Below are 26050 nucleotides of genomic sequence, written 5' to 3'. Positions count from 1 at the left end.
CACTTTCCCCACTCTTATGCCGCCCCATGTGAAGTACACCCTCTTCTTGCAGAGGAGCACTTTTCTGATGTAGCTTACACTTTTTGGCCCTGTCAAAAAAAACAAAAAAACAAAACAAAACAAAAAACATTTATTTTGGGGTTTTATTACACGGCTTTTTGCGGACTTGGGAAATGTATTGTAGTGGACTATATCATTATTATTTTTAGTATTATTCATTTGTTATTTATTCAGAAGTCTGCATTCATTCTTTCATTACGCCGCAGCGATACCACTGAAGTTTAAGTCTCCAATGAAAGACAATTAACTAATTTGATCTTATCTTTGGCACTGACTTGCAGCGTTAAAATGTATTTACACTTTATATAAAATCCATTTGCTGTCTGCCTTTTCATCGTGAGGATCTGTTGGAACTATTTGCCACGTTTGCTTATATAAACCGGGTTTAACATATAAATGGACCTCGTGGCATGAGACACTCGGTGTGCTGCTCACCGCGGCACACATCGCTGTCTCTGTTGCGCGCAGTCAGTCGGACTGGAGTACGTGGCTGCAGACCGCCGGTAACTTCCTATGAACTGTAGACAGACTTTTTTTTTCTGAAGGAACATTACTGAAGGTTCTTTATTAAAACTATGTAAACATTTAGATGTCTAAGCGCCGCGCACTACGCTGTGGACCTCTGTCGCTTCTCCTCTACTATTGACTCTTTTTTCAGCAGTGGAGCCGGACACCACAGAGGTAGGTTTTCATTTTCACATATTTTACTTTTACCTCAGTGCCAAGAAAAGCAAGGGGGTTGGGGGGTAACATCCCCTGTATGCAGTGGCGGTCCTAGCTTGTTTGCACCCCCCCCCCCCCCCAACACACACACACAAAACATATTACGTATTGTACATTAACATAAAACTGTTGTCGGAACCATACTGAATTTCACCAGAGAAACACACACACACGCACACACACGAAGAGAGAGAGAGTGCGCATAGTATGCAAACAGCCACCAAACAGCCATCATAATTCATCATACAATAAGAACAGAACAAATCAACAATTGACAATGACTAATTAATATTAAAATCTGTAACATAATGTATTGTTTGGAGTTTAGTCTGTTACTGTTACTATTTTTACCATTTCTTCTTGGAGCAACTGTAACCCACATAATTTCCTTAGGCATTAATAAAGTATTCTGATTCTGATAGTTTCAGGATGACCTCCATTATCCAATCACACATCTGCTTACTTGTATCTTTTGCTCGTTTCTCCTCCTCCTCTTTTCTCTTTTTTCTAAACTGAAGACATGATGGCTTTGAACTTTTCTTGTCCATCTTGGTTTTAATTTTGCACTCCAGTATGAACACAAATCCCCCAACTCGAGGATCACCACAACATAACCTAATAGACCTACACCTTGGTTCACAGATTCACTTTGTTGAGGGTTTACTTCTGAGATTTCGCACAACCCAGGATTCAAATCATGAACAGATAATGGACTTGGATTTACAACATTATGAATGAAATGTGGTCTACTTGGAAGCAGCAGCCCCCCCCCCCCCCCCCCCTTTCGACGGGTTGTGTGTGAGACTTTAAATCATCAAACTGTAAATTATGAATTTTAAATTGTTATTGATCCTTTTACCCCTGGCCCTAAAGTGTATATTTATTTTCTTACTCTTCTTATATTTATTGTTTGTTTACTTGTACTGCTGTAACTGGAGCCTCGTCGCCTCTCTATATACTGGACTGTATGTAGCGGAGATGACAATAAAGTTTACTTTGACTTCAGCAGCGAGCAGGCGCACCGAGGGCTCTCGCGCTCACTTTTCGCGTATAGAATTTCGAAAAAACATCGGTGCAAATTATAAGTCTGTATCATGATGTCTGGTGTTTTCGTGTTTGTTAGTTTGTTTTTATTTTGTTTTATTTTACGAGCTGGTTATTAGATGCTGCTCCAGCCAGCCAGAGAATCCCCCGCTGCCCCGCCCTCTCCTCCCTGTGCAGCAAGCGGCAGGCGCACCTCGCAAACGGAGGGCGCCCTTACTCCCAGCAAATGGGCGATAGAAAACCGATTGGTGCCTATGCCATTCCCAATATGCGCTGGCATGACATCGGGGCAGCTTGAGTACGAGCAATTATTTTATTTTTATTTTTTGCCCATGCGAGCGATGTCGCCCCCCACCACGATGCCACCAACCGCCCGTGTCGCCCGTATCAAAAACTGCTACTGCCTGTATCTGTTTCTTTCGATGCGCTTCAGAAAAACGATTTTAAAAAAGCAGTTTGTTAAACTTGTTCAAACGTGAGCTTTTCAGAAGCCTTCAAACTGCATCAAATGATTTAATACAAACTCTTTACCTTTCTATTCATCTATCTCGTTATTAAAGTTGGTGGCGCGATTTAAAAGGACCTGGTTGGTGCTTTTTTAATTTATATATATATATATATATATATAAGTCGAGCTGCAGCAGGCTTGTTGTGCATGCTCTTCGATGATGAATTTAGGACAGTCAGAGAGAAATTTTCTTGCTTTTGGTGTGTGTTCAGTACAGCAGATTTAAGAGGAAAAAACACAGAATGCGAAGTTACATGGTGGCTTTAAGCAGACTATGAGCCTTTGCATGCAAAGAATAACAGTCTCGTTGATCTGATACGTGGAGGTTCTCGTATTCACTGCCTCACCTTTTAAAAATAATAAGCACAGACGTACCAAAGGATCTGAAGGTGTTCGATGTTACACCAGCACCTCCAGTTTGCTGGTTTGGAGTGCAGGTATTTTTATTTCTCTTCCTATCTGCTGTTTTCAAAAAACAGCAGCCCTTTGTGGCTTTAGTCAGATCATTGACTACCAACAAATATGTGCATCCATTCAATCATTCATTAGCTCATTCATGGCTTTTTTTTCCTTTTTCTTTATCCTGTATAAATGAACTGCCGATAACTGCAGACATGCCACGGCTCCAATAAAAGAAAAAAGAAGCCTGTGGGGCGCTGACATTTGCATGGACTGAAATATGGAAGCACGGATTGCCAAATACAAACAACATTACTAAGGCTTCCAGACAGCATCAGTCTGGGTAAAGATGTCTGGGGACCAGTTTTAGTTAAGTACCAGATTTTTCTTCATACTAAAAATTGAATGTCAGACCTAATGTAGCCAAACCACCTCAAGTTTTGCTGCTTCAGACTGAACAAGTTAGTGGCAGTCTTTCATCTCCTTCAATCAGTGTGTTCTGTGTCACTGTACCCATGATAGCTTCCGCTGTACATCTCTCCATGCGGTACTTCTGGTGTGCTGTTTTGTCAGGGCTCTGTGTGCAGGCGGATGGAGAGGAGGATCCAAATGCGAGACCCGGACACTGAATACAACTCATACAGCATACAGCAATAAAGCTGGCTTCATGCCAGCTTTATTGCTGGCATGAAGACAAAACATGAAGTGAACAATGAATACTGAGAACAGAAACACAGGCATAATCTGATGGTACAACACAGGGCTAATATACACAGGGTGGTAATCAGGGAATGGGCAACAGGAGGGAGACACAGCTGGGAGAAATTGGACTAACGAGACAGGGGAGCAGTAGAACTGAATACACTCACATGAGACACAGACCTTCACAATAAAACAGGAAACAAGAAACCACAAAACAAAGACGCAGACAGAGAGGCAGACAGAATATAACACATGCAACTCAAACAATACATGAAACAACAAATCCTTAAACACGGATAAACAGAAAAAATGGAACTCTAATAATAATAATCATCATAGCATCAGAGAAACAAAACAATCATTCAAAAATAAACCAAAACATAAGAACCTGACCCAGAACCGTGACATGTTCTGGGGGCAGGGATAGCTCAGTAGGTAGAGTGGTGGCCCCATGATCGCAAGGTCGGGGGTTCGACTCCACTGAGTCCAGCTGCACATTCACAGATACGACATGTGGGACACACAAGCAGAATGCCTACAGTACTCTGTCCTATGTGTGAATACCCCTTCTCCACACCAAGTCAGATTTCTGTACAACCTCAGCCTGAGGATGGACTCAGATGTTGTCTGGATGACCTGCTCCTCTTCAGCAGTAAATGCATTAAATGGATCTTGGGGAGAATTTTTGAAAGGATGCTCTCAAGGGAACGATTTGTTCTCTAAGGCATGCAATCACTGATCGCTCTGAAATCACTGGTATTAGTGTATTCACTAAAATGCTCACAGGAATCAGCATTCTCTTCATCAAGGCGACTTGATGAAGGGAATGCTGAGTACATATATATCAAGATTTTGAGTGAATGCACTGATTTTGTTTGATCCAGTTGAACAAAAGAGGCTTTGTCACATGTCATGTTTTTTTTTTTTGGCTTCTTCTTCTTCTTCATTTTTGCAGATGATTAATTTATTCCTTATTTCTTGTTTGTCTCCAAAGCGTTGCCCATTTTTTCTTTTCATCGCTGTCAAATATCTCTTTATTGTGTCTGCTTTTCATTCATGGTGTGAATGTCTTTGTTTTGATAAGTAAATTATTTAGAAGTTAAATATTAGTGTCGCACAACTGTTGCTTCACTTGTCATTCTTCTGAGGATCTAGTGTGATAGCTGTAACACACTATACTTTGTTTATCCTGTGCACAGGGCCTACAGATAGACATTGTGAATGATGTGGCAGGAGTTCAGTAGAGACCTGATATGATGAGGACAGGTGCAATTCCTAAATATCTCATCGGAAACCAAAAAGCAATCTTTTTTTTCCCATTGTCTACTTCTCGCTTGTAGTTGACAAAGCTAAATATCCTGCACATGTGTGGCTTCATCTGTGGTAGGCTGTGATTATCTTGTCATGATGGCTGCATGACTGACAGGTCCCTCCTTCACAAAGGACTAGAATGTCTTGTATTTCAATCAGGTGTGTGAAACATACAGCTCAGACAACAGAACTCGCCCAACGGTTCTTTTTTGTAATTGCAAATAAAATGGTAAATGCCCTGCATTTGTATAGCGCTTTACTTACTAAGGACCCCAAAGCGCTTTACACTACATTCAGTCATTCACACACTGGTAATGGCAAGCTACATTGTAGCTACAGCTGCCCTGGGGCGCACTGACAGAGGTGAGGCTGCTGGACACTGGCGCCACCGGACCCTCTGACCACCACCAGTAGGCAAACATGGGGTTAGTATCTTGCCCAAGGATATTTGGCATGCAGCCTGGAGCAGCCTGGGATCAAACCCCCGACCTTCTGGTTAGTGGCTGACCTGAGCTACAACAACCCCAATAAGTAGCTACAATAAGGAGGAAATCAATTCTGGTCTTTTAACTGTTTTTCTGTCAGTTTTTCCAGTATTCTTACCGACATTAACTTTTTTTTTCTGGAACATTTTCAGTTAACATGTTTGTGTAATTTTACTCATTTAACACTTAAAGTCTAAGTTCCGGGAGCTGTCATGATGGCTTTCTATATTTTGCTACAGTAGCAGGAAAAACAGACGAACTGTCAAAATTGCATTTGTTTGCTAAAAAGAAAAGAAGTCGGGTAAAGGTTACCTTTGCAGGAAAGAACATAAATGCAGGCTCTTAAAGCTGCTGTCTTACTGGGGAGGCTGGAAGCTGGTGACTCAAAGAATTGAGGATAAAAGGAAAACCAGTGGCACCATGTTATTTTACACTATTTAGCTGTTTATCTCCACTTCTCTCTGGTTAACTTAAAGTGGAATGATGGCTTCCTAAAAATGGTCACTGCGGGCTGTGGAGGGGAATGAACTGCACGTATCATGTTTGCCTAGAAGCCTGTCAGCTTCCAGTCGGCCCATAGAGAAATACTGATGTGCATTTTAGGAGAACTGGCAGCACAATACTAATAGCCCAGACAACTAATTAGTAACGAATTACCAAGATACTCGTTGCCATGTTTTGTTAGTTCTTGATGAGGTCATCAATAACAGCACAGTAACTGTGGCAGCAGATTGGGGGAAAAAACACATATCAAGAATGATATTCTTGACTTTAGTCGACACATCAGACCTTTAAATAAAAACATCCCATCTTCCTGAAGACAGCTGCTGTGCAACAAATGTTTAAACTGTAACATCACTGTGAGTCTCTGCTGACTGATCCTTCCTGTTTCCACTAATTAAAAGTTATGAATAATTAATGAAGCTTATGCCAATGGCAGAAATGCTTGTGTTACCTGAAGTTATGAAAAAAAGAACCGTGTTGTGAGTTCTTCCTCCTTCTTTAGAGTTACACTGATTTGACATGTTGGGAGATTATCGTCCCAGCTGCTGTGGGTCCTGTTGCATGCAATGTTGTGAGCACAGACCTAAAGGCCTTCTCTCTTCTTTGGATCTTTTAAGGCCAGAAGAAGTCCAGCCAGTGAGACATTAACACAGAGAAAAACATCCTCCGTGCTGTAGCCCATGCAGTAGGCATTACCAGGATCAAGTGCCAGGTGAGTAAATCTTTAAAAGCTGAGGCAGCGCAGCCCGTTGTCACAGCAAAGCTCTGCATCTGTTCTTGCCACGCTCCCCAGTCAAAATCCATTGACTCCATTAGCTTAACTGTTTGAGCTGCTACAAGAAGCTAACTCGTGCATTGGATTTTCACTTTGCCTGTAGCAGAAAACACTTCACAGATGATACCATCTCCCCAGTACTGCACCTTTTTGAAGCACCCTGTTGCATATGCCAGACTGCTTTTTATGTTCTTGTTTTTAATATAATCCCTCCACATGCTCCTTCTAGAAAATGAGTCCAGCTCAAGGTTAATCCTTTAGTAAGTAAGTGGCATTACTCCTTTTATGAGAAGGAGCACAACAAATTAAAATAAATTAGACCCAACGGTAAGCACTGCAGCAAGGATGTGTCAGCTCATCATTGTCTTTATTCAACAAAACTGCAAGCTCCCATGCTAACCAATATATTTTGTAATTCTGCCTAAACGCAGTGATTCTTATCTTACTCACAGTAACTCTGACATTTCCTGCTATAACAGTGGAATGAACAGGCTTGTGAACTGGTGTGATGAGCTTCATTTGCATATTTGTTTCTGAAAGTCAGAGATGGGTGTGCACTAGTGGATGGTAGTGCAGTGTCAATCTCAAGCTCTCCTGTATGAAACTGAGTCACCCATTTATCTTTTATAATGTGAAAAAGTTCGGGATAAACTACAATATATGGGACCAGTGACGACTGCAAACGTTATGTACTCCCAAAAAGAAACTCATTATAAAACACTCTCCAGTTTGAAAAAAGGAAGAATGAAGAGGTGAATGGGATGAACTGGAGTGTTTCTCAGTAAAGGGTTTTGTGTATTTTGTGTTTTATACCCATTTCAAGCATACATACAAACAGCAGCTTGGACAGCCTCCATAGACAGCATATGTGAATAAACATTAATTGCTGGATGCAGCTCCAGTCATGTGAGTTTGTAGCTTGTGTGTGCCCTGCCCTCAAACAGGCTCCACAACAGTAAGTGACAGTCACAGAGGTGTACAAGCACAAGCTGTATCAGGAGAATATGACAGGATTTGGCTCTCATTTCATTTCCAGTGCTGTGGTAGAGAAAACCAAAATTTAATTATTACAAATTACACATGGCATGGATGTGCACAACCTGTTGGAATACAACCAGACACACCCACACCCACAAACAGACAGTAAATGACACAACGTGTGTTAATCTGATTTTCCTATTTATTTAAAGGATAACCTGCCACTATTTTCCACTTTGTGTGACACCCTTTTGTTCCTTAAATGAGACTGTATCACAAACTACTGCATGAATGAGTGTAAATAGAGGATTTCAAATTTAAATGCAACTCTAAAGAAAAAAATCCAACACAAAATAAAATCCACATCAAGTCCTCATAAAGAGCTACATAGATTTACATACAAATTAGTCAAATATCACTGCTGGGTATACAACTGCATACATATTTCATTTAATTTGCCACGGCTACTCGTACAGTAACCCAGCAGCTGCTCCAAGACTCTCAGTGAGCAGCATATGGGTTTACTATTATCTGGGAGACACAATCATCACAGTGTCTGTCACTGAGAGTGAGAAGAAAGCAAATCAAATTAGGAAATGTTGTGTTACTGCACTGCATTGAAACAACCTTTGTATGCACTGATATATGTATATACTAAGTTATTTATTTATTTTATAAACTCTATAATCCTCTGGTTTACATATTAATTTTGTACCTGCTCATATTTACTTAGGGTGCTCCATAGGGCTGGGTATCGTCACTGATTTCTAGAATCAATTCAATTCCGATTCACAAGGTCCCGAATCGATTCGATCCACGATTCGATTTAATTCGATTTAATTCGATTTGAATCTGGGGAATTTTGACAGTCAGAAATATTATAATTCAGATCAGTACATTTACATATTTTTGTATCTATAAAAAGGAAGAGGCAAGGTTTTATTAGAGACACGGCTAAGCGTTTTGCATTTTGCATAATTTTAAAAAGTTTAAATTTGTTCAGTATTGAACGGCAGAAATTAGGTTTTCTTTTCGGAAGTATATAAAACAAAAACAAAAAAGTCGGCAGACAGCGCTGTAAACAACGGTAGACTTGTGCATAACAAGCAAGCGAATAATGAAGAAAACAGATTTTTAGACGGGAAACTGTTCTTGAAGTATACAGAGAGAGAGGGAGAGAGAGAGCTGTGCATCATGGTCGAAGCAAAACAGTAAAAGTCAGAGTGAATACATGACGATGTTTATGTGAAGAGTAGTTTGGATCTTCTTTTGCTGCTGGTTCAGTCAATATTGTTTGGAGAGACATCAAACTAACTGCTTTAGAATCAGCGCATAAAGGGCGTGAACACAAAGCGCGGACCCGCCGACAGATCAGAATCAGAGAGCTGTCGGCTTTCAGCCCCGACCGTGAGAAAGGCGACATCTAACTGATTCTGATCCGCGGGTCGCGCTGTGTGTTTAAGTCTTTGTGCAGAATCCGTGTTCCTGCTCTCATTTACTGTCTTAGCTGTTTGGTGGTTGTTGAAATTTTGTGAGATTTCACCAGAGATTCTGGCATTTTGGGCAAAATAAATTTATATTAAAAAATCAATTCAGGATTTTAATGAATCGATTTTACGTTATCCAAGCCAGAATCAATTTTAATCGATAAATCGGTTATAAAAACCCACCCCTAGTGCTCCAGTCTGGCCTTTCCTCGTTCCTCTGAATAGCTTTCACAAAGAAAAAGATACCACTTTGTTTGAATGATGGCCTGATTTATTTTAAAATACATACACCAAATATTCACCAAATATATCATTAGTTTTCTGATTTCAGAGTTATCACAGTTCTGAGGATGATGCTCAGTTTCAAAGGTCAAATTCCTGATGATACTTCACGGGGGGAAAAAAACAAAAGAAAGTTTTTTTGATCATGGTAACATTTATCTTTGCTGCCCACCTATTAAATGTCTTCACTCTCCAATTCATATATTAGAAGAGCGACAACTGCAAGGCTGTAACTCTGCTTCCTTCTGAGTTTGACATTTCTAACTTCCAGAGGGAGAGCTTGAATTAGTTCCATGCCTTTAGGTGGAAAACTGTGTTAGCGAACACTGAATATTAATGAGAAGAAGCGTGATACTAAATTTGTTTTTTCAGGGAACACTAGAGAACAAGAGAACAGAGCTGATCAAAGAGAGTCTTTCTCTCACATAACTTAACTTTTGACCTAACTTGTAGCCACTGTGACGCTTTGAACCATCAGTACGGTTTGTCCAATTCAATGTCCAGGCCTTCATTTAGTGCTTGATTGATTGTCAGCCTTTTGTAACGACTGTAACAATGTGATGTGTGTTTTTGAAAGCTTGTGGCCTGGCTGCTTCCCCACCTGAAGGAGGAATGTGGAAAAGGAGAATACTGGAAATATGCTGAGAAAGAAAACAATCTGTCTTAGATAATGCTGCACATTCTGAAAACGATGTGATACGCATTGCAATGATCATTATTTATTCATCATGGATTGGGGAGCTAATGCTACTCTCCTGAAAATGCACTTTGTAGTATGTGTGGGTGCAAGCAGTAGCGGTTTTTGATACGGGCGACACGGGCAGTTGCCCGGGGCGGCAACGTGGTGGGGGGCGGCATCGTGGGCATCGGCAAAAAAAAAAAAAAAAAATGCTCGTACTCATGCTGCCCCGACATCAGCCAGCGCATATTGGGAATGGTACAGGCACCGATCGGTTTTCTATCGCCCATTTAATGGGAGTAAGGGCGCCCTCCGTTTGCGAAGTGCGCCTGCTGCTTGCGGCACAAGGAGGAGAGGGCGGGGCGGCGGGGGATTTATAATTTGCACCGATGTTTTTCAGAAATTCTATATGCGAAAAGTGAGCGCGAGAGCCCCAGGTGCGCCTGCTCGCTGCTGAAGTCAAAGTAAACTTTATTGTCATCTCGGCTGCATGCTGTACACTATAGAGAGAGAGGAGAGGTCGAGGCTCCAGTTACAGCAGTGCAAGTAAACAAACAATAAATATAAGAAGAGTAAGAAAATAAATATACACTTTAGGACCAGGGGTAAAGGGATCAATAACAATTTAAAATTTATATTTTATATTTTGATGATTTAATGTCTCACACACAACCCGTGGAAAGGGGAGGGAGACCTGCTGCCTCCAAATAGAGCACATTTCATCCATAATGTTGTAAATCCAAGACCATTATGTATTCATGATTTGAATCCTGGGTTGTGTGAAATCCCAGAAATACACCTTAGACAAAGTGAATCTGTGAACTAAGGTGTAGGACTATTAGGTTAAGTTGTGGTGATCCTCGAGTTGGGGGATTTGTGTTCATACTGCAGTCCAAAATTAAAACCAATGGAAGATGGACAAGAAAAGTTCAAAGCCATCAGGTGCTCAGTTTAGAAAAAAGAGAAAAGAAGAGCAAGAGAAACGAGCAAAAGATACAGGTAAGCAGATGTGTCATTGGATAATGGCGGGTCATCCTGAAACAATCAAAATCAGAATCAGAATACTTTATTAATCCCTAAGGAAATAATGTGGATTACAGTTGCTCCAAGAAGAAATGGTAAAAATACTAACAGTAACAGACTGAACTCCAAACAATACATTATGTTACAGATTTTAATATTAGTCATTGTCAATTATTGATTTGTCCTGTTCTCATTGTATGACGAATTATGATGGCTGTTTGGTAGCCGTTTGCATACAATGCATACTCTCCCTCTCTTCATGTGTGTGTGTGTTTCTCTGGTGAACTTCGACAACAGTTTTATGTTAATGTACAATCCTTAATATGTTTTATGTGTGTGTGTGTGTGTGGGGGGGGGGGGGCATCAGAGGGAGTGTTCGCCCGGGGCGCCAAACAGGCTAGGACCGCCACTGGGTGCAAGCAGGAGACTCCAGACTGTTCAGCTGGTCAAGCTGAAACCATGATTCAACCACTAATCACTCAGTTAAATGAGTCAATTATGTGTTTTCTTTAAATTCCATGAGATTGAATTTGTTGCTTTGACAGATGGCTAACATTTTCATTTTAATTGTGTTTTCAGTGAGACCAGGCACCAGTTCATTCAAAGTTAACCAAGATGTGAAATAAAATCAGAGTCAGTTATCCAACACAACATTTATTACAACCAAGTCGCTGGTTACATGACATCATTTTTAACAACCATCAGTCCTAAAACCCCTCAGTGGTCCTTTACTCCAAATTTGCATGTGGAGCGTTCAGTTACATTTATGAGTTCTGCTTATTCTCAAACAGACTTTAAGAATATTGTTGTTCCTTCTCTTTTGTTCTTCTGATCAGTTTTGCTGGCTTTTGTTCCCCTGACTGGACTGATTCAAATGAATCATCTAAAAACACATAATGACATTAAAATGGTAAATGGCCTGCATTTGTGTAGCGCTTTTCTAGTCCCTAAGGTCCCCAAAGCGCTTCACACTACATTCAGTCATTCACCCATTCACACACACATTCACACACTGGCGATGGCAAGCTACATTGTAGCCACAGCTGCCCTGGGGCTGCCGGACACTGGCGCCACCGGGCCCTCTGACCACCACCAGTAGGCAAACATGGGGTTAGTATCTTGTAAAAGAAAAAGATAAAGTGGGGGGTATGGGGTCTTAACACCCCCCCGTTCTCTACTAGCCATCGGGGTGGGGGGGCTGGGAGGAGATGCTGGCTGTCCGATTGGCCTCCCTGCTGCTGCGGAGCCTGGGGCGGTCTGCTTGCCTCCACCCCGGAGGGAAGGGTAACATCTCTTGGGTCTGGGTGCCGTTTCCCCCTCTGGGGGCGAGGGTACCTGGACCCGGGGTATAGAGTATGTTTGGGGAGTGTGATTGTGTGTACATGTCCATTTATGTTTATCCCTACGTTGGGTGAGTGCTGAGTGTTTGTATATGTGTGCATGAGGGTGGGAATGCATGTCTGTGTCTGTGTGTGCCTGTTTGTCTGTGTCTATATGTCAGGCCGGGTCTTAGACTCCACCTCTCTGGGAACTCCCAGGCCCTCCAAAGTGTGGCGGCCTATCTCCCCTCACCACACTCCCTGCCGGTGACTGATGCCCTCAGGGGTCGGTGCGTTGGTGGTTCTTGGTGTCCGGGGCTGGGCGCTCAGGTATGTACCAGCTCACTCCCGGTGGCTACTTGGTGGGGCCTGGCGCCTGTTGCTCGGTCAGGCCTTTTCCGGGGCGCGGGGGGCCTCGGTTCACTCTGGCACAGCTGGCTGCCGGCGGAGCCGGCGGACACGCCGGTGCAGCCCCCTCTAGCTTCTGCCCGGTGGCTACTGGGTGACCCCTCGTTTAGGGATCCTCAGCCCTTCCCATGAAGGTGGCATCCTCTTGCAGACCATTACATGGGGAAACCATTTGAATACAAGCGCGCCGATCCACACAGGTGTGCACACGGGTGCATATAGATTTATTGTTATTGTTATGCATGGCCCGGCGATATGAGGCGCTAATAACACACAAACTACAGATCCCATAATGCAGCGCTGCAGCCTCCTTGCCGAATGCTAGGCTACCTGGGAACATTCCCGCGTCAGTCAAGTCAAACGTCTGTTATTGGGAAGCTAGCCGCTCACAATGGCGAAGAGAAAAGTTGATTCTGAAAGCAGAGCCTTTCAGCACCGGTGGGAGGCTGAATATGTTTACAAACATTGCTGGTAAACCCGTGTGTCTTATTAGTGGAGCTGATGTGGCTGTAATTAAGGAATTTAATTTAAGATGGCACTACGAGACAAAACATCAGGATAAGCTGAAAAACCTAAATGCAGAGCAGAAACTACAGAAAGTAGAAGAGCTAAAGAAGAATCTGACATTTCAGCAGACATTTTTCACCAGAGCAAAATCACAAAGTGAAGCTGTTGTGAAAGCAAGTTTTATTGTAGCAGAGGAGACAGCCAAATCAGCCCAGCCATTTACCAAGGAGAGTTTGTGATGAAGGTTTGTGACATCTTGTGCGACGCAGATTTTGGCAAATGTGAGCCTGAGAAGAAACGAGTAAAGATGCAGGAGGAGAACTGTAACAGTTAACAGCATACTGCATCATACACCAGGAAACGCTGTGTGGTAAAGTCCTAAAAATGGAGCATGTAATGATCACCGTGACGCAAACCGTAAATTTTATCTGAGCTAAAGGTTTAAATCACCGTCAGTTTCAGTCTTTTATGTGGGAAATAGATTCAGAGTTTGCCGACATTCCTCATCATACAGAGGTCCGTTGGCTGAGTTGGGGGAAAGTTCTCAATAGAGTTTTTGAGCTCATCAAGGAAATCTGTCAGTTCATGGACATGTATGATGCTGTGAAGGCATTTCAAGTGAAGCTGTCACAAATGCACCAGTAATGTTGAACCAAGTCGGCACACTTTGCTGATAAACTGAGCACACTGAGTTTGCACGCCGCTTTGGTGACTTTGAAGCACAAAAAGAGAATTTCGAGCTGCTTTGCAACCCATTTAAAGTTGACGTGGAAACTGCACCTGTGCAGATTCAGATGGAGCTGCAGTGTAATGATACACTCAGGGCAAAGTACGACACTGAGAGTCTATTAGCCCGGAGAGTCTATTAGTTCCATTCCTGAAGCAACGCCCAGCTCCTCCTTCGGCTCCAACCTTGTGTATTTTTTCATTTATTTTTTTCTGGGGTTTTGGCAACATGTTCATATTTCTAACTTGCATAATTTTGACAGGATATATTTTTATGGAGAGCAAAATATTTAAAGTAGTTTTTTAAGCTTATTTATTCTGGAATTATATTCTTGTCTGCTTTTATTCATATTTATTTTTAAAAAACATTGTTTTAGTGTGTTCAATAAATGTTTATCTTGTTTGGCCCGTGTCCTAAAGTGTGCCTTGAGTTTTGGCCCCCTGTGCAATTGAGTTTGACACCTCTGCTCTACAGTATGAACAAACCTTACCTATAATTTTACAAGATGTTATTTTGGAAAAATCGTAAAGGCTGCTGTAATTATTTTAGACCTTTGATGCTTTGCAATTAGAGGTAACACTTAATCAGTAACCAATTTTTCAGAAGGGCTTCTTCCTCGATGCAAATTATTTCTGTTTGAGGTGCTCTTTGGAAGGGGTACAAACAGGCTAAATCAACAAAGAACTTAGAGGTGTGCTCTCTTTAAAAAGATTTGGCACACAGGCCTTTTATCAAGAAGTTACAGATATTTTGCAGCGCTGCAAAATTATGCTGTTCATCACCATCAACATCATTGGTCTCTAACATGGGCAGTGCAGAATGGCTCTAGTAGACAACCTGTCATCACAAGAAGACACAAATATTATAGCATTGTATCAAAAACTTGTTCAAAACTAACACTTACTGAATGATCGCTCCAGATGGCCCCGCCCCTCCCTGAGCCTGGTTCTCCTGGAGGTTTCTTCCTGTTAAAAGTGAGTTTTTCCTTCTCACTGTTGCCAAAGTGCTTGCTCATAGGGGGTCATATGTTGTTGGGTTTTCTCTGTATGTATTATTGTAGGATCTACCTTGCAATGTAAAGCGCCTTGAGGCGACTGTTGTTGTGATTTGGCGCTGTATAAATAAAATTTAATTGAATTCAATGAACTGAGATCACATTTTAATACGTAGATTAAAAGTCTAGGTATAATTAAAGCAAAGCATTTAACCACTAAAACAAAATTTCCTGTTCAGCAAAAGTAAATAATGGCAATTTGAGTTCTTAATAAAGCGCATTCCTTAGGGACTGTTAGGATGCCTGGGTCGTTGACCCAGGGGTTTTGAGTTTATTATATTATTTATAATTTCTAGTCTTTGGGTTTTCGTTGGAGTCATGTCTTATGGTTTGTCTCTGTGTAATCCTTAGTTGCTGTCTCCCCTGTCCGTTATATCCCCGTGTCCAGTCAGTGTCTGTGTCTGCCCTGGTCCCACATCTCTGTTCCCTCTGTTGTAGTGCCTGCATGTGAGTCTGTGTCTTTTGTTCAGTCTGTGTTATGTGTTTCCTGTTTTACTTTGAAGGTCTCTGTCTTATCTCAGTGTGTTCAGTTTACGCTTCCTTGTCTCGTCAGTTCTGATTTGCCCCAGCTGGGTTTCCCTCCTGTTGTCCATTCCCTGATTGCTCCCTCTATGTATTTAAGCCCTGTGTTTCAGTTTGTCATTGTTGCGATCTACCGTTTATATAGCTGTGTGTTTTTTCCAGTCCTCCGGTGTAAGTTTATTTGGATATTTCCAGTTATGTTATATTTGAGTTTAAGATTAAAGCGGTTTTGAGTTTAAGTTTTGTCTCCGGAGTCTGCACTTTGGGTCCTTCTCCTGCCTGCATGCAGCCATCACATAACAGGGACTAGTAAAACGCTATAGGCCATTTACCATAAAAATGCCTAAGGCGAAGCGGTCAAAAGTCTTGCTGTACTTCACAGCAAAAGTGCTTTAAGGTGATACTGTGCAAAGAGGTAACACCTCGAATCTGATGAAACACCTGGAGACGGATAGCGTTTTTTTTTTAAAAGCTGAGAAATGCACCGTATTTGATAGCTTGCTGCAAGACCTCACACCGAGCACATCTACTGCGGGTGTGCTGCCTGTTATGGGACCCGGAGTTAGCAACATCCCCCAAGAACCCAAAGAGTAGAGTCCTGGCCCCTAGCCCTGCCAGTGTAGCAGAAATGATGACGGATGATGATGCAGCAGCAGCCGTTCTTCTCTGTTGTTCGTGTGTAATTTACATTGAGTAGGCTAACCGTGTGATTAAATTAATGCACGTAAGGTGAACTAGCAAACACCGTCGTAGTTACAGTAGTTGCTGTCTTCTTGTTTGATAATGTGATACCATATATGCCCTATAGCTGCAGAAAAGACTAACATTGTTTTCTTTTTACAAAAAAACCCCAGCTAAACATGAGAGGTTTTAGGACAAAGTTTGTGTTTTCCACTGTTTGAGCACCGGTTCCAACCAAATGAGGTATGTTGTATCAACAGAAAAGGCTAACTTGGTTATCATTTTGCAGAAAAAAAGAGACTGCTAAAAATAAAAACATAAGAGGTTTGTGGACAAAGTTTGTTTTCCATTCTTTAAGCACCGGTTCGAGCACCGTTTAAGCACCGGCACCGTTTCAAAAGTACCGGTTTGGCACCGGTATTGGATAAAACCTCAATGATACCATCCCTAAACACGACAAGGAACAGAAGAAAACTAAGGGATAAATACATACGAGGTAATTAGGGAGATGGAACACACCCAACCAAGTTTAGGTGGAGTTTATTTTTGTTGTGCTGACTTTTTTGTACTGCGTACTAGCTAGCATGACGGGGTTTCTATACAGCTGGGTGGGTGCTAGGATGTTACTGATAGTGAACTTTATTTTGTTCATAAGGTTAATTATTAGAGTTTCCAACCATCCCGTAAAAAACGGAATCGTCTCGTATTCAGAGAAAATATTACGCGTTTCTTATTGAGGTGAAAAGGAACAGTTTGTCCTGTACTTCAGCTACAATGAAAAAGACGCAAAGCTGGAGTTATTCGTGCCTTTGCTGCACAGCTGCCTCTTCTTCTCTCATTCTCTCCCCTCCCTCTCCCGTTTCTACTTCAATCATGAAACTGATCAATGATCAGCTGATCGGCTTTTCTCTCTTGTTTGTTTATCGCCCACTTTGCGCCAGAAAGAAGAAACCAGCAGAGGTCGCGTTAAACAACAGCAGTACGTTTAAACTTGATCAGCTGTTGTTAGAATTTATTTAATATTACTTTCTAGTATCAGCTGATGTTTGCTGGAGCTACAGCTGTAAGCTGCTGGTCATGATGTCGGTTTGGTTATCTGGTGAGAGGGAAACATGAAGATGAAACCAGGAGATGTCCTTACTGAATCATCACAGCTGAACAGGTGATGGAGAAACAGGTTTACCTTTTAGGTGACATGAATGAGTTGAAGGGAAGTTATGAACTGTTTCTGAGAGACAGATAACACCAGGATCCTTTTTTTTATGTAGCTGACAGCTGGTAACTGTGCAGGGGCGGGTCTAGCAAAGTGTTGCCAGGGGGACAGGTAGGGCATTAACAGGGAGAGAGGGGCACAAAGAAATACTTTTCTTTCTTATTCTCATTTAAAATATCTAGCTTTTAACAAATAATTATCTGAATCTTACAACAAACGATTGATAGATTGATGCATATATACCATCAAAACAGTGTACATCACTGTCACAACAGCGTTTGTTTTCATTTCATGGCTTTATGATTTTTCCTATAATGGTGAGCCGGTCAGTCAAAACGCCCAGGCCGATTTTTGTCCCTGTCCAGCCCTGTATGCAGCTCGTCTGCAGTCTGGTGTTACCTACATCTTCCTATTCAGAAGGCAGAATTTCCAAGTTCTGAGTACAATCGAAAGCACCACAACTGCAGTTTTTGTGTTGGATGTAAAAAGCGCACATGACGCTGTGACGTAGGCTAGAATCATGTCGGCGACCAACGGCGGTCCAAGCGTGGGATTTCTCTCGTGGAAATATGCAGATTATTTTTTCCTTTCTATTGGTAGGTGGCACAGTGCACTTGTGGCAAGTAAGCAAGCTAGAAGACTGGCAAAGTTATGGAAGCAACACATTAACAAGAGAATTCTGAGCAAAACCAAAGTTACTTTCCCTAGTAACTAGTTACTTTGAAAGTAACTTGAAGTAACTGAGCTACTTTTGATAGAAGTAACTAGTAATGTAACTAAGTAACTAATTTAAAGTAACTTACCCAACACTGGTCCTAAGTGATTTCAGGAATTTGATTGGCTGTTTCTCTGGAGCCAAAAGCCAATAGCAGCCTACGATCATATTTTGATTTAGTGTGCAGTCAAAGGAGGAGCTTTTCATTGCCTTATCCTTTGTCTGTGTGCGAGAATGCATTTGTTTAAAGGTAAGCTGTAACCTGACAAACAAACGTAATTTTAAATATAAGGACTTGTTTTTATAGTTGGATGACTGTGTGAAGTTTACAAACCGAGGACAAATGCTGTGTTCTTGCTGTGAGATGTTCTGCCACACGCCCCGGAACACAGGTGAACTAAATCTGATTAACGAGACAGGGGAAGCAAAACCTAATACAATGCACATAAGACAAGAGACAGGAGTAAACACTGAAAGACAGATGAAACACACAAGCTTGACATAGACAAAAACTAAATAAACATGAACACAAGACTGACTAAACACAGGAGACCTAACAGAAATGCCCACTAGGCACAGATAACAAGGACAGAAAAACAACCTCAAAGAATAACCACGAATGATGAGTTCCGAACGAAGGCACAACCTAAGCAAAAGTAATGTTAAATAACATCAAAAGTCACACAGAGAATATTAAACAGAAAACTGAAATCACTGGCTCCAAAACCCAGAATCATGACCTCTATATTAGATTATCTATGAATACTTTTTCATGTTGGAGGTTTGAAATAACATTACTGCATGCAGTATGTTTTTGTCTGCTTCACAATCACACGGTGTTATTATTGAATTGGGACTCAAACTGTTAATCAGTAATTATCGAGCAGATTGCAAACTGTTTTGTAATTGAACACTGTTGATTAATAGTCAGTAGTGTTGCACAGATGATTGTATTTGTTGCTACTGTCTGCCTGTTGGGGGTTGATGGTTGAGGGTCTGGGGTCATTGTGTGTTTTGATCTTACCTGTTGTTTCTCCTCTACCCGGCTGTTCATCTGCAGCACACGGACTGCTGCTCTCCTCCTCCCCTCTCGTACTTCACTATTCATGATAGCTGTCTCATTCTTCATCCTGACTGGCTCGTCTACCTCAGATGCTTTAAAAACTGTTGAAAATCACACTGGTTGAACTGTTTTGCTTTAACATGTTTTCAGGCGTTCAGGTACTCAGTTTTTTTTTTTTCTGAGTTTTTGAAAACATTTTTCAATCTGTTCAGGGAGCAAAAATTGAGCTGCAGAGTGACTTAGCATTATCCACTTACAAGAGCACTTTGATATTAACTAGCTGCACAGCAAGGTAACACTGTTACCCTAGCTACATCACTTTTTTATTAAACAACTTGACCAGTCAGCTATCCCACATGGTGATAGAACTAAAAAAATGTTTGCCCAGAATAAACTTTTGAAAAGATTTTCAAGTAAATTATCAAAAAAATAGGTGTAACGTGCTGAGTACTTCTCTATGTGATGGTATAAAACTGCTGCAGCACTTGTTTCAGTTATTGAAACTGTAATCTATAATGTGTCAGTGAGGCTGGGAGCTGTTAAATGTGAAAACTGTCCTGAGCAAAAGATTTTGGCTTTACACTTGTCAGGGTTCCTGGGTCGGTGACCCAGTGTTTTCAGTTTTGTCACATTTAGGTTATGTTGCCACATCAATGTTTTCACTTCCTGTTTTTTCCCCGTGTCAGCTTGTCTCTCGTGTCATTAGTCAGATTATGTTCAGCCCTGTACTCACCTGTTTCCAATCATTGTCATCATTCAACCTGTGTATTTAAGTTCCTCAGTTTCACCAGTTCTTTGTCGTGTCATTGATGTTATGTTGTCGTTTCCGCCTGTGTTCAGCCAGCCAGTCAGTCAGTCGTCCAGCCAGTCAGCCAGCCAGCCAGCCAGCCAGCCAGCCAGTCAGTCAGTCAGTCAGTCAGTCCTTCATTCATTCAGTCAGTCGTCCAGCCAGCCAGCCATTTCCTACCTCTGTTCTGTTTGTTTACTCCATTGACAATAAACACCAACCTTCACCTACCTACCTGTGAGTCCAGCGTTTGGGTCATCTCTTCCACGCCTCCACACACAACCCCTGACAACACTGTGATACTTCAAATTGGGCCAAACACAAACAGGCTGCAGTTGTTTAACAGAGCTTAATGTGCGTTTTAGCCCTGAAAATGTCATGTGGTGTATTACCTGTGTTTAAGAAGGTGAGTGTTCAGAAAGGCTGTCAAAGTTAGGGTGAATTAAAAAGCTCTGTGTGTCAGGAACAACTCAAAAAAATATGTCGTTTGCCTTTTCTAGTATGAGCATGAGACTTGTTCAGGCTTCATTAAAAATGCCCAATTTATTGTTTTTGATTGAATTATTTAAGAAAAAAGAACAATTCTATGTAGTTCAGGTGAGACCTTTTTTAAAAAAGAAATTTGACTGATTTTATGTGGAACAACCCAAACGTAAAGTCACGCTTGCTATCGAGAGCCGTCTCCACTGGCAGCTTTGTGTTAACAACACACCAGGGTTCATTAGGATCATCAGTTCTGGATGTTCTGTTGAGAGGTGCCACAGTTTGACTGCAGCCACTTCCACTTGCTGCTTTTTTGTGGATCTCTTTGTCTTCATTTAACAAAAAAACATGTTCCGTTGGGCTGAGGCGGATTAACTCGGGCACTGAAGAATATCCCATTTATTTGCCCATCAATCATTGTTTTTGTAGTATGCACTGGGTTATTATCCATTAGCGGTGGAGCACATTTTTCTGAATCAGAACAAAGAGTACAGCCCTTTAAACTTCACAATTTACTCTGCTTTTTCTATCAGCAGTCACATCATCAATAAACATGAGCAACTCTGTTCCACTGGCATCCAGACATGCCCACGATCATGAGCTCTTTTGTCCTCCTTCTCCATGGTTTTTTCCTTTAATCATTCTGGTTAATCTTGGTTCAAGATTGTGTCTTTTAGATGTTTAGAAGTCTAATAAGGATTCTAGACCTGGATAGATGCTCTAAGGACACAACTAAAAGAAGAATACTTCTATTATCTTTCAGGCCTTTCAGTGTTTCTAAGCTTGCCATTACATTCCTTGTTTCTAGGATTGTCTCTATATCGCTGATTTGACCACTCTGCCCATGTGGAGAAACATATTTTCTTTATATGTTTTATAGTTTCATTTTTGTTTCTTCATCTTTTTATCTTACCTAGGTGAGAGTATTAGTAAGCGTAAACATTCCACCTGCTTGTCTGTTATAAATTGTGCAAACGTGCTTTCTTCATGGGAAGTGAACTTATTATGCCAGCACAAAGTGAGGCAGAACAGCATGTGAAGATTAGGCTGAAAGCAGGTGCAGGCGGGATTCCTACAGTCTTTGTTCAGTGTTGACGAAAGGAAATGCCTATCCACCCACCACCATGCACCTGTGGTGCCCTCCAATAATTGCTAAAACATACAAACTTACGTATTACACTAATACAGTATTTGCTTAGTGTCCGTGGTGCAGCAGGACTCAGTTTCATAGCAGGGACATGGATACTCATTCTGTGTCTGCCTGTAATCAAATTCTAGCAAAACAGCTTCAGTGTCAGCTCCAATATCGCGATAAACCTCCGTCAGTCCTGTGAGATTTATGTATTCATGCATCATAAACAGCTAAAGGAGCTCAGCGGTGACAGTAGATATGGCCCAGTGTCACTGACGGCAGATAGATCGAGCACTACATCAGGACAATAGCAGCACTTTCACTGACTCTCAGCAGAAGTTTCACTGCGTAGAGCAGGGGTAGGCAACCTTTCTGATGACGAGTGCCGTTTAAAATTTCCTCAGAAGTCAGTGTGCCATATGATTGCATTAGCAATAAATTTAATAACACTCTATATTAACAGTTACACACTATATAGAAGAACTTTATAGAATTATATTTGTTCGCAGATGTTGGCAGCTATCAGCGAATAGTTATCAGCTATTTTGAAACAAAAAAAAGACACTTTTTATCCATAACAGCAAATGAACTGTACAACAGAAAATAAAAATGCTATTTATGTTCTCCTCACAACAATGATAAGAAAAATAAACTGGGCCAATATGGCATGTTTGTTAATACAGAGATACACATGTTAATGTGAGACACAGGTCTCCGAGTGTCCAGCATTCAGGCGGCTACCTGAGGACTCATGTGAGAGAAAATCTGCTCACACAGATGTAGAGCCAAATACTGTCAATAAGGCCTCTGCAATGTTCTGAAGACAGTTAAACTTGTCAGGTAGTGATGTACAGCAGGTGAAAATGCAAGCTCCATGAACACGCACAGCTGTGGATTCCAGCTGCTTCGATGTTCCATTAATTGGCATTAACCCTTTAAAACCGGTCGGAGCGGGCATGCTCTGTTTTGGGTAACTATTTTTAAATCCCGGTAGCTCTGCAACCACATAAGCTAGCGCAATTATTTTTTTTGCATATGAAACCGGAGGAGTTGTACTTACATCTTATGCCATCAGCTTGTCCTCGGTCACAGTTTCCTTCCACATACAGCTTTGCAAAAACTGCATAAAAAGCGCTTGCAGCAACAAAAACATAATATTCCAGAAACACGCTTAATGTAATTGTAAACATTAATATTAAATAATTACAAACATAAACACGGAGTCACTCCGGACTATCACACTTTCTTATTATTGAACCATGAACACTAATTGTAACTGAGCCAAGTGAGGCCAGCAGTTGTTGTTCTGGGTCTTTTGTGGCCTCCCGGATGAGTTGTTGCACTCCTGGGAACCTTCATCACTGTTCCACACTTACTCCATTTGTGGATAATGGTTCACTGGAGTACCAAAGCCTTAGAAATTATTTTTACAACTGTCAAAGGAGCTCACTACGATGACCTGGATGACTGAGAACCTTCACAGACATATTTTTATAACTCTTTCTTTCTGTTAGATTTCACTGGCTTTGTTTCTCAGTTGCATGATGCGTTGCTTTTTAAGATCTTTTAGCCTTCTCTTTGTCAGACAGGTTCTATTTCGGATAGGATTTATTGTCTCAACTTGTCTAGAAATAATCGGGCCTGAGTGTGGTTAGTGAAACTGATCTCAGCTTTCCAAAAAATTCATAATTTATTATAATAAATTCATAATTTAACATATAGGTATGACAACTATGCCAAAAATATAAAAAAGAAAGAAAGAAAGAAAGAAAGAAAGAGAGAAGGAAAGAAAAGAAAAAAGAAAAGAAAACCAGGAAGGAGGGAAATACGTTTTCACAGCACTGTATGCTATTGTATGTACCACCTGCATGCAAAAATCCTGGAAGAATGAGATGGGGTTTTTTTTCAAAGGGCAGACAAAGACACTAATGGGTGATGAAAGGAAGAGTGGATACATGTAATATTCTGGAATCATTCATTACTTTGGCTTTTATCTTTACAGTCAACAAGCAGCAGCCTGGGTAGCAACCAACAAAAATTATTGTATCAGAAGGTTAGAGCTCTTTGTCAGACATTACTTACAGTCTGCACACTTTTTAACAATATATACTGCTGTGGTGAGTTTATACTTGACTTGTTTTCACCTGAGGATTTACATCCCTGATAAGCAGAAGGAGTCTCAGTGTCTGTTTAACGTCTCCCATTACAATGGCCTGTGTGTGTGGAGTATAAGGCCCATCTGTAGTGCAGATGCATACAAGTGAGAAAGTGACACTACTCTTACTAATGTGATATGATTGAAATATGTGATTAATACATGAGAAAAGAAATCTGCCACCACAGGGTGTACCTTAGGTAAATAACTTTCACAACCTGAAAATTAAAACTCTTTAAGAGGTGTAATCTAATCTCCTTTGTTTCGCTTGAATATTTTCTAAATTTAAAGATATTAGAGATACAAAACTTAACTTAAAGACATAAATCAAAGCCTCAAAAGAAAATTTTTATATTTTTAAACATGTGCCTTATTTTGCCATCTTACTGGGCTTAAAAATGCTTTAAATCAGCACAATGGTTATGAAGAGTAAGAGTAAGAGTAACCCGCATGGAAATTGTCCTCGTCAAGGTAACATTGTTTGTTTTTGCCAGAGACATTCGCAGATTATATTCATATTAAGTGTGGAACTACATTTAATAGTGCCTGTCATGCTAGTGTGTATACTGGAGCACTTTTCATCAGGAAAATGTGCTTTTCATGTAGGATTTAGCCTCCTAGTTAATTGGCAGCAGACACTACTTACTGCAAACAACAATGTTTCCAGGTTCAGCACTAGCCTGTCTCTGAAAGCCAAGGGTAGTCATTGTGTTGCCACTGTGTGGAGATAAATCACATCACACATCCAAAACAAAGAAACACATAAGTGTGTGATTATTAAAATAAATGTCACAATGTGACAGTCATACTCGTGACTTACTGTGCTCCTAGAACTGTTTATGCAAAAACAGACCACCTCCTTAGGATGCCAGAATATTTTACACTTCCTTTTTATTTATGTTGGTTGTTGATGAGGTATGGTGGGACTTTATGCAAATAATTTATCAGCATGCTCAACAATACAGTAAGACAAAGTATTGCACAAGATTGTACAGCTGCTTGGTGTCAATTATGTTGTTCATTCTACAAAAATAGCTTATACTTTCAGTCTTTTAGTCTGGCGGTCCTAGCCCGTTTGGCGCCCTGGGCGAACACTCCCTCTGGCGCCCCCCCCACCACCACACACACATAAAACATATTAAGGATTATACATTAACATTAAACTGTTGTCGGAACCATACTGAATTTCACCAGAGAAACACACACACATATGAAGAGAGAGAGAGTGCGCATAGTATGCAAACAGCTACCAAACAGCCATCATAATTCGTCATACAATGAGAACAGGACAAATCAACAGTTGACAATGACTAATTAATATTAAAATCTGTAACATAATGTATTGTTTGGAGTTTAGTCTGTTACTGTTACTATTTTTACCATTTCTTTTTGGAGCAACTGTAACCCACATAATTTCCTTAGGGATTAATAAAGTATTCTGATTCTGATTGTTTCAGGATGACCTCCATTATCCAATCACACATCTGCTTACTTGTATCTTTTGCTCGTTTCTCCTCGTCTTCTTTTCTCTTTTTTCTAAACTGAGCACATGATGGCTTTGAACTTTTCTTGTCCATCTTGGTTTTAATTTTGGACTGCTGTATGAACACAAATCCCCCAACTCGAGGATCACCACAACATAACCTAATAGACCTACACCTTGGTTCACAGATTCACTTTGTTGAGGGTTTATTTCTGAGATTTCGCACAACCCAGGATTCAAATCATGAATACATAATGGGCTTGGATTTACAACATTATGAATGAAATGTGCTCTATCTGGAAGCAGCCGTCCCCCCCGTAGAGATAGATGATTGTAAATTATACATTTTAAATTGTTATTGATCCCTTTACCCCGAGTCCTACAGTGTATATTTATTTTCTTACTCTTCTTATATTTATTGTTTGTTTACTTGCACTGCTGTAACTGGAGCCTCGTCGTCTCTCTATATACTGGACTGTATGTAGCGGAGATGACAATAAAGTTTACTTTGACTTCAGCAGCGAGCAGGCGCACCGAGGGCTCTCGCGCTCACTTTTCGCGTATAGAATTTCGAAAAAACATTGGTGCAAATTATAAGTCTGTATTATAATGTCTGGTGTTTTCGTGTTTATTGGTTTGTTTATATTTTGTTGTATTTTGCGAGTTGGTTATTAGATGCTGCTCCAGCCAGCCAGAGAATCCCCCGCCGCCCCGCCCTCTCCTCCCTGTGCCGCAAGCAGCAGGCGCACCTCGCAAACGGAGGGCGCCCTTACTCCCAGCAAATGGGCGATAGAAAACCGATCGGTGCCTATGCCATTCCCAATATACGCTGGCTGATGTC

At 41.0% G+C, this 26050-nt stretch overlaps 1 protein-coding gene across 2 annotated transcripts in view; it reads left to right on the top strand.

Moving 5' to 3' along the window:
* Positions 1-336: 336 nt before the first annotated feature.
* Positions 337-26050, top strand: part of npffr1l2 (neuropeptide FF receptor 1 like 2) — a 64954-nt gene continuing 39240 nt past the window's right edge. Inside the window, exons 1-2 of one of the 2 annotated variants that reach the window (XM_085180677.1) lie at positions 337-741; positions 6354-6448. The gene's annotated coding sequence lies outside the window, so the exon portion shown is untranslated. Of the gene's footprint in view, positions 742-4223; positions 6449-26050 lie in introns of those variants that run through there. The other variant, XM_085180678.1, reaches the window with a different exon arrangement.

This window comes from Neolamprologus multifasciatus, chromosome 12 (assembly GCF_963576455.1).
Source record: "Neolamprologus multifasciatus chromosome 12, fNeoMul1.2, whole genome shotgun sequence".
Classification (NCBI taxonomy): domain Eukaryota; kingdom Metazoa; phylum Chordata; class Actinopteri; order Cichliformes; family Cichlidae; genus Neolamprologus; species Neolamprologus multifasciatus.
This window is presented reverse-complemented; position numbering and strand designations above follow the sequence as displayed.